We start from the raw sequence: 8,442 nt of genomic DNA, 5'->3' as shown, positions 1-8,442 counted from the left end.
AAACGTATTAAATAAAGTAAGATAAATAGTGGTTGACAGGAAGGCTCTTGACAATGTAGTCAGAACCACTGATAATGCATGCCAACCATTCTCAAGTAGCACTTTACAATTGCTGCTTTACACTTTAATTCTTTATTGGTAAAATTCTGCTGAAACTGAAAAAACAAATTGACCAATTCTATGAAGACTTACAACACCTTATAGAAATGACACCAAAGAAGGATGTTCTTCTCATTATAGGGGATTGGAATGCTAAAGTAGGGAGTCAAGAGATAAAAGGAACAACTGGCAAGTTTGGCCTTGGAGTTCAAAACGAAGCAGGGCAAAGGCTAATAGAGTTCTGCCAAGATAACAAGCTGGTCATCACAAACACTCTTTTCCAACAACACAAGAGACGACTCTACACATGGACATCACCAGATGGGCAGCATCGAAATCAGATTGATTATATCCTCTGCAGCCAAAGATGGAGAAGCTCTATACAGTCAGCAAAAACAAGACCTGGAGCTGACTGTGGCTCAGATCATCAGCTTCTTATAGCAAAATTCAAGCTTAAACTGAAGAAAGTAGGAAAAACCACTGGGCCGGTAAGATACAATCTAAGTCAAATCCCTTATGAATATACAGTGGAAGTGAGGAACAGGTTTAAGGATTTAGATTTGATGGACAGAGTGCCTGAAGAACTATGGATGGAGGCTCGTAACATTATACAGGAGGCAGCAACTAAAACCATCCCAGCGAAAAGGAAATGCAAGAAAGCAAAGTGGCTGTCCAACGAGGCTTTACAAATAGCGGGGGAGAGAAGGCAAGCAAAGTGCGAGGGAGATAGTGAAAGATACAGGAAATTGAATGCAGATTTCCAAAGAATAGCAAGGAGAGACAAGAAGGCCTTCTTAAACGAGCAATGCAAAGAAATAGAGGAAAACAATAGAATGGGAAAAACCAGAGATCTGTTCAAGAAAATTGGAGATATGAAAGGAACATTTCGTACAAAGATTACCATAATAAAAGACAAAAGTGGAAAGGACCTAACAGAAGCAGAAGACATCAAGAAGAGGTGGCAAGAATACACAGAGGAATTATACCAGAAAAAAATGGATGGCTCGTACACCCCAGGTAGTGTGGTTGCTGACCTTGAGCCAGACATCCTGGAGAGTGAAGTCAAATGGGCCTTAGAAAGCACTGCTAATAACAAGGCCAGTGGAAGTGATGATATTCCAGCTGAACTATTTAAAATTTTAAAAGATGATGCTGTTAAGGTGCTACACTCAATATGCCAGCAAATTTGGAAAACTCAGCAGTGGCCAGAGGATTGGAGAAGATCAGTCTACATCCCAATCCCAAAGAAGGGCAGTGCCAAAGAATGCTCCAACTACCGCACAATTGCACTCATTTCACACGCTAGCAAGGTTATGCTCAAAATTCTACAAGGTAGGCTCAAGCAGTATGTGGACCGAGAACTCCCAGAAGTGCAAGCTGGATTTCGAAGGGGCAGAGGAACCAGAGACCAAATTGCAAACATGGGCTGGATTATGGAGAAAGCTAGAGAGTTCCAGAAAGACATCTACTTCTGCTTCATTGACTATGCAAAAGCCTTTGACTGTGTCGACCACAGCAAACTATGGCAAGTTCTTAAAGAAATGGGAGTGCCTGATCACCTCATCTGTCTCCTGAGAAATCTCTATGTGGGACAAGAAGCTACAGTTAGAACTGGATATGGAACAACTAATTGGTTCAAAATTGGGAAAGGAGTACGGCAAGGCTGTATATTGTCTCCCTGCTTATTTAACTTATATGCAGAATTCATCCGAAAGCCTGGGCTGGATGAATCCCAAGCCGGAATTAAGATCGCTGGAAGAAATATCAACAACCTCAAATATGCAGATGACACAACCTTGATGGCAGAAAGTGAGGAGGAATTAAAGAACGTTTTAATGAGGGTGAAAGAGAAGAGCGCAAAATATGGTCTGAAGCTCAACATCAAAAAAATGAAGATCATGGCCACTGGTCCCATCACCTCCTGGCAAATAGAAGGGGAAGAAATGGAGGCAGTGAGAGATTTTACTTTCTTGGGCTCCATGATCACTGCAGATGGTGACAGCAGCCACGAAATTAAAAGACGCCTGCTTCTTGGGAGAAAAGCAATGACAAACCGAGACAGCATCCTAAAAAGTAGAGACATCACCTTACCGACAAAGGTCTGTATAGTTAAAGCCATGGTTTTCCCAGTAGTGATGTATGGAAGTGAGAGCTGGACCATAAAGAAGGCTGATTGCCGAAGAATTGATGCTTTTGAGTCCCATGGACTGCAAGAAGATCAAACGTATCCATTCTGAAGGAAATCAGCCCTGAGTGCTCACTGGAAGGACAGATCGTGAAGCTGAGGCTCCAGTACTTTGGCCACCTCATGAGAAGAGAAGACTCCCTGGAAAAGACCCTGATGTTGGGAAAGATTGAGGGTACAAGAAGAAGGGGACAACAGAGGACGAGATGGTTGGACAGTGTTCTTGAAGCTACAAACATGAGTCTGACCAAACTGTGGGAGGCAGTGGAAGACAGGAGTGCCTGGCGTGCTCTGGTCCATGGGGTCACGAAGAGTCGGACACGACTAAATGACTAAACAACAACAAAATTCTGCTCAAAAACTGATAAAGTTGAGACTGTTGTTCAAATAAAGAAAGGTGCCTTTCCCCATATAATTCTAATCCTCTGCATAGCATGAAACCCACTTTCTGTCAGTTTCTGAGGAAGACCACTGTGCTGATAACTAGGAACACGCATATTCATGCTGATCTCTAAAATAAATAAATCTGCATCTTTCCAATTTACTCCAGGTTATATTCGAGAAGTCACTTGACATGCAGTTGAAGTATGTTCAACAGAGTCTGATGGAGCTTGTTTCCTAGTGGGAGAGTTTAGGACTGCAGCCTTAAATCCATTCCCACCCCACCCCCCATTGAAACTGACTGTTCCGTAATATTTAATTGATTTGAGAAATATATTCACAGATGTCTCATTTTGTTCACTTTAATTTTTAAAAGAAAACAAAAGTGGGGGGTCATGCATATTTTGATAATTATTTACAGGGAAGAGGATCATGCCAGTGAAAAAGAGATTAAAATGGAATGCTTCTTGTCAGAAAGAGCACTGGGATCCACTGACCACGAGATGGCACTATATTGTGCGCACGCACACACAAATTTAATCTATATAGGAACCTACCCTGGACCCTGAGATCAGCCTTTTCTGCAATGGCTCCCCATTTATGGAATGCTCTCCCCAGGGAAGTTTGGTTGGCAACTTCATTATGCACCTTTAGCTGCCAGGCAGAAAAACGGTCCTCTTCAACTGGGCTTTTGGCTGATTAACATCTTACACCCCTTTTAAATGTGTTTGTGGGAGGGGGTGGGAAGGGTTATTGGTTTGTTTGGGTTTTTTTATCATGCATTTTGTGTTTTTATATTGCATTTTTATGTTGTGAACCGCCCTCAGATCTACGGATGAAGGGAGGTAGATTTAATTAATTAAATAAATAGTTTGTAAATGCTGTATATAAAATTAATTTAGCCATAAATACAAAATCCGACAGGTTTATGTTTTCCTTTGGAAATTAATATATTATACCCACAATCAGTTGAGGAAAGGATCCAGTATAAATGTATGTTACATGATAACCTTGCCTAGCGTCAACTGCTGTTTATAAATACTTATAGGATAGGGTATCAAAAGCCTGACACACTGAAAATTATGTATCCCTTTCCTTCTGGAGGATTGTACACCAAAGGTTAAGGAACTTTGTTTACAATTATTTGGATGCTGTGTTATATCTTATGGGTAAAATCTAGAGTAAGTCAGTTGCACTTACTTCCCATTGAAATCAATGGAATTTACTGTAAGACATAAACTAATTTGTCACATTAGTTAAAAGAGGACTCCTCTACCCACTTACCTTGGAGTAAGCCCCATTGAACTTAATGAAACTTACTTCCAAGAGCACATGCACAGGATTGCACTGTTAAGTCCGAGATCTTCATTGGAAGTCCCACTCTCTGTCCTTTCCCCTGGTGGGATGAAGTGAGTGGGCTTCTCATTGGTGGATCTGCACCATGTAAATTGACCTAACTCAACTGGCTCTCTCACTCCTGTCTGTTGGACAGATTAATACCACCACCACCCAACAGAATTTTTAGTGTATGACTGTTACTCTTCTAGATTATACAGCTTAATTGGTTATTATTTTACAATCTTATTATTTTAACACTACTGCATTTCTTATTGGAGTAAGCCACTACAGAGTGCTCTATTAACTGAAGAGTGGTGCATATGCCTACTGTCAACTTAGTTATTATTTATTTATTTATTTATTTATTTAAAAAAGCACAATCCAGTTAACTAGTGGACAAAGTATTGTGATCCATACACCTGAATGTTACCTGTGAGTTTGCAATCCTAAACATAATTTGCTTGCAAATAACTCCCACTGAACTCAGTGGGAGTTACTTCTAAAACTTACATGTTAAGGATTTCCCACAAGGCACAGAAAGAAAAAGCAAATATTCTCACTGGTAGCATATTTGTATAAAGTTAAAAGGACATTAACAATTTAGTAGTTAAAGCACAGAGTCTTGTGGCATCTGATCTGATTTTCATAATCTTTACTATCAAATGTATTATGGCTTCTGCCTTCATAGACAAAGACACATGACATATGATCCTAAGTTAGCGGGTAAAAGGCAAAGGTACCCCTGACCGTTAGGTCCAGTCGTGGACGACTCTGGGGTTGTGCACTCATCTCACTCTATAGGCCGAGGGAGCCGGCGTTTGTCCGCTGACAGCTTCCGGGTCATGTGGCCAGCATGACTAAGCCGCAGGGATATGAAATGCAGGAGACTGTGATAATTATCTCAAAGCTTAATTCTAAAAATTATTACAGTAAGCAATCACAAAACACTACTGATAACTTAAATATCCTGACATTTGTGAACTAATTAACACCTGTAAAATAATCATTGTGTCAAATTGCTTCAAGACGTAGGTGACAGAAAACCAACTTGTAATTCAACAGTTCATGCTGGGGTTTTCCTCTCAAGTTTCTCTGTGCAAGAATGGTCACTTTAAGGTACCGTATTTTTTGCTCTGTAAGACTCACTTTTTCCCTCCTAAAAAGTAAGGGGAAATGTGTGTGCGTCTTATGGAGCGAGTGCAGGCTGCACAGCTATCCGAGAAGCCAGAACAGCAAGAGGGATTGCTGCTTTCACTGCGCAGCGATCCCTCTTGCTGTTCTGGCTTCTGAGATTCAGAATAATTTTTTTTTCTTGTTTTCCTCCTCCAAAAACTAGGTGCGTCTTGTGGTTTGGTACGTCTTATAGAGCGAAAAATACGGTAAGTAACTGTGTGTCCTGTAACATTAAGACATTCTCCTACTGGGTTCTGAATATTTCCATTTCTGATGTCAGATTTCTGTCTACAGTGGTACCTCGGGTTACATACGCTTCAGGTTACATACGCTTCAGGTTACAGACTCTGCTAACACAGAAATAGTACCTCGGGTTAAGAACTTTGCTTCAGGATGAGAACAGAAATCGTGCTCCGGCGGCACAGCAGCAGCGGGAGGCCCCATTAGCTAAAGTGGTGCTTCAGGTTAAGAACAGTTTCAGGTTAAGAACGGACCTCCGGAACGAATTAAGTACGTAACCAGAGGTACCACTGTACTTAAGATTGTCTGGTTTGTCCAATGCAGTTTGCAGAAGGGTGTTGCTGACAGATGATACCATATTGGAAGACAACCAGGCGAATGAACCTTTGCTATTGTGATACTATATTTGGCCCTGTAATAGTGTTGCCTAAGAATTTACAGCAATGATGAAGAGGTGGACACTGATATGTGATTACTATCATAATCCTTCTTGCCTAACTACATAGAGACAGACTGAGACTAGTTAAAAATTGGGGTGACTGCTCATGAGCCTGATTCCACTAACTTGCTGACCCAGGCCATACATGGAGATAGCTGCCTCTGGAATGGATCCCTTCCGCAACCGGAGGTACCACTGTATTAGCAACTGTTTAAAACAAGTTGCAATCAGAGAAATAAGTGGGACTCTTTCTCTGTATGTAAAGTTGTTGGCAGCCATCTGTCTCGAAAGAACAGGGGTCACAAGTCTGGGCAGTGTGTATGGAGGTCCTAGGCTGCCTAGATGACAAGATTGCCACTCATGTCCTCACTGATGTGGTTCAAAGGAACACAGAGCAATACGTTTGGCACCAGCTTGGCTGCAGGAGTTGCCAGAAGGAGGCATACAAGACGCCATCCAACCACCATAGGGACTCCCCTTTCTCTCTCTCTCTATTTATAGATGGCCTTGCAATGTGAATGTAGTCTCTCTCTATATAGATGGCCTTGCAATGTGAATGTAGTCTCTCTCTATATAGATGGCCTTGCAATGTGAATGTAGTCTCTCTCTATATATAGATGGCCTTGCAATGTGAATGTAGTCTCTCTCTATATAGATGGCCTTGCAATCTGTGCTTGTTGAGGCTGATGGGAGTTGTGGTTCAGCAACATCTAGAGTGCCAAAGGTTCCCCACATTGGCCTTAGCCCTTACCAAGTTTATTATTGCAGTCCAAGGTTCATATCTGTATTCTGCCATGACACATCATCAAGCTACTATTGCAATTGAACCTACATGAGGTGGTTAAAAATACAAAGGAAATATCTATTTGTACTCTCCTGATTTTATTTATTTATGCAACATGCATACAGAAGGGCAGGTCCCTGCTCTAAAGAGCTTGCCATATGAAATATAACACAGGGAAAACGTAAGTGAAGGGCAGGCAAGGAGACAGATGTGGATAACATGGATGTGTTATTTCCACCATCAAGTCCACGTCTGACCACCAAGTTGCCCTGTTTGTTTGGAGAAGGGCCCTATAGCTTAGTGGCAGAGCATCTGTCTTGAATCACATGTCAGGACAGTCTCAAACAAAGAGTAAAGGTAAAGGGACCCCTGACCATTAGGTCCAGTCGTGACCGACTCTGGGGTTGCGGCGCTCATCTTGCTTTATTGGCCGAGGGAGCCGGCGTACAGCTTCTGGGTCATGTGGCCAGCATGACTAAGCCTCTTCTGGCGAACCAGAGCAGCGCACGGAAACACCGTTTACCTTCCCGCCAGAGCGGTACCTATTTATCTACTTGCACTTTGACGTGCTTTTGAACTGCTAGGTTAGCAGGAGCTGGGACCGAACAACAGGAGCTCACCCCGTTGCGGGGATTCAAACCACCGACCTTCTGATCGGCAAGTCCTACCACTCTGCGGTTTAACCCACAGCGCCACCCACGTCCCGCCAAACAAAGAGTGCCAAGCCCATATTCCTAGCATATTCACCCTCCAGTGATGTCTATGCTGAAGTGCTCATGTCCACAGAAAGGAAGATGGCAGGATCCCCAGGGATGTGCTCTAGGAGGAGTTGGCTTCAAGCACCAGGCTCATTGGCAGACCAGCTCTGTCTTACAAAGATGTCTGCAAACATAACACGAAGGCTGGCAACATCAAGCCTGTCGTGTGTTAATCCCCTACAGAAAACTGTAGGGCCTGGAGACAGACAATCAGGTCATGTATCCATAGCAGTGACCAGCGGAGGAATGACCGCTGAGAGGAGAGGAGAGAAAAGAAAAGAAACCTTCATCTACCCCAGCTGCAACAAAACATCTCTCCCCTTTATTGGTCTCTACAGCCACAGCAGGCACTGTAACTCTCCAACGGTTACAGACACACTCTTCCATTGTCTCCTGAGACAAACAGATGTGAACAGCCAACAAGAGCATCTGTCTTGCATGAACACGGTCCCTGCTCAATCCCCAGCATCTCATGGTAGGACTGGGAAAGAATCCTGTCTGGCCCCTTGGAAGATGCTGCCGCGCAATATAGACAGTACTGAGCTAGACGGACCATTGGTCTGACTCGCTATGAGGCAGCTTCCTGCGCTCCTAACTTTCCTGAACCAGCATTTGGTTCAGCTTTGATCAATGCTGACTCTTTAGCTGTCATTCCTGAATTTCAGGGGGTAGGACTAGCTAACCCTTTTGGGTCCCTTTCCATCTCTACAATTCTATGATTGTACAAGGCCCCGGGTGGTGCTGTGGGTTAAACCACAGAGCCTAGGACTCGCCGATCATGACGGGGTGAGCTCCCGTTGCTCGGTCCCTGCTCCTGCCAACCTAGCAGTTCGAAAGCACATCAAAGTGCAAGTAGATAAATAGGTACTGCTCCGGCAGGAAGGTAAATGGTGTTTCCATGCGCTGCTCTGGTTCGCCAGAAGCGGCTTAGTCATGCTGGCCACATGACCCGGAAAATGTACGCTGGCTCCCTCGGCCAATAAAGCAAGATGAGCGCCACAACCCCAGAGTCATCCGCGACTGGACCTAACGGTCAGGGGTCCCT

Source organism: Podarcis pityusensis (genome assembly GCF_964106645.2).
Source record: "Podarcis pityusensis genome assembly, chromosome: 9".
Taxonomy (NCBI): Eukaryota; Metazoa; Chordata; class Lepidosauria; order Squamata; family Lacertidae; genus Podarcis; species Podarcis pityusensis.
The sequence above is the reverse complement of the archived record's forward strand: the minus strand, read 5'-3'. Positions refer to the sequence as shown.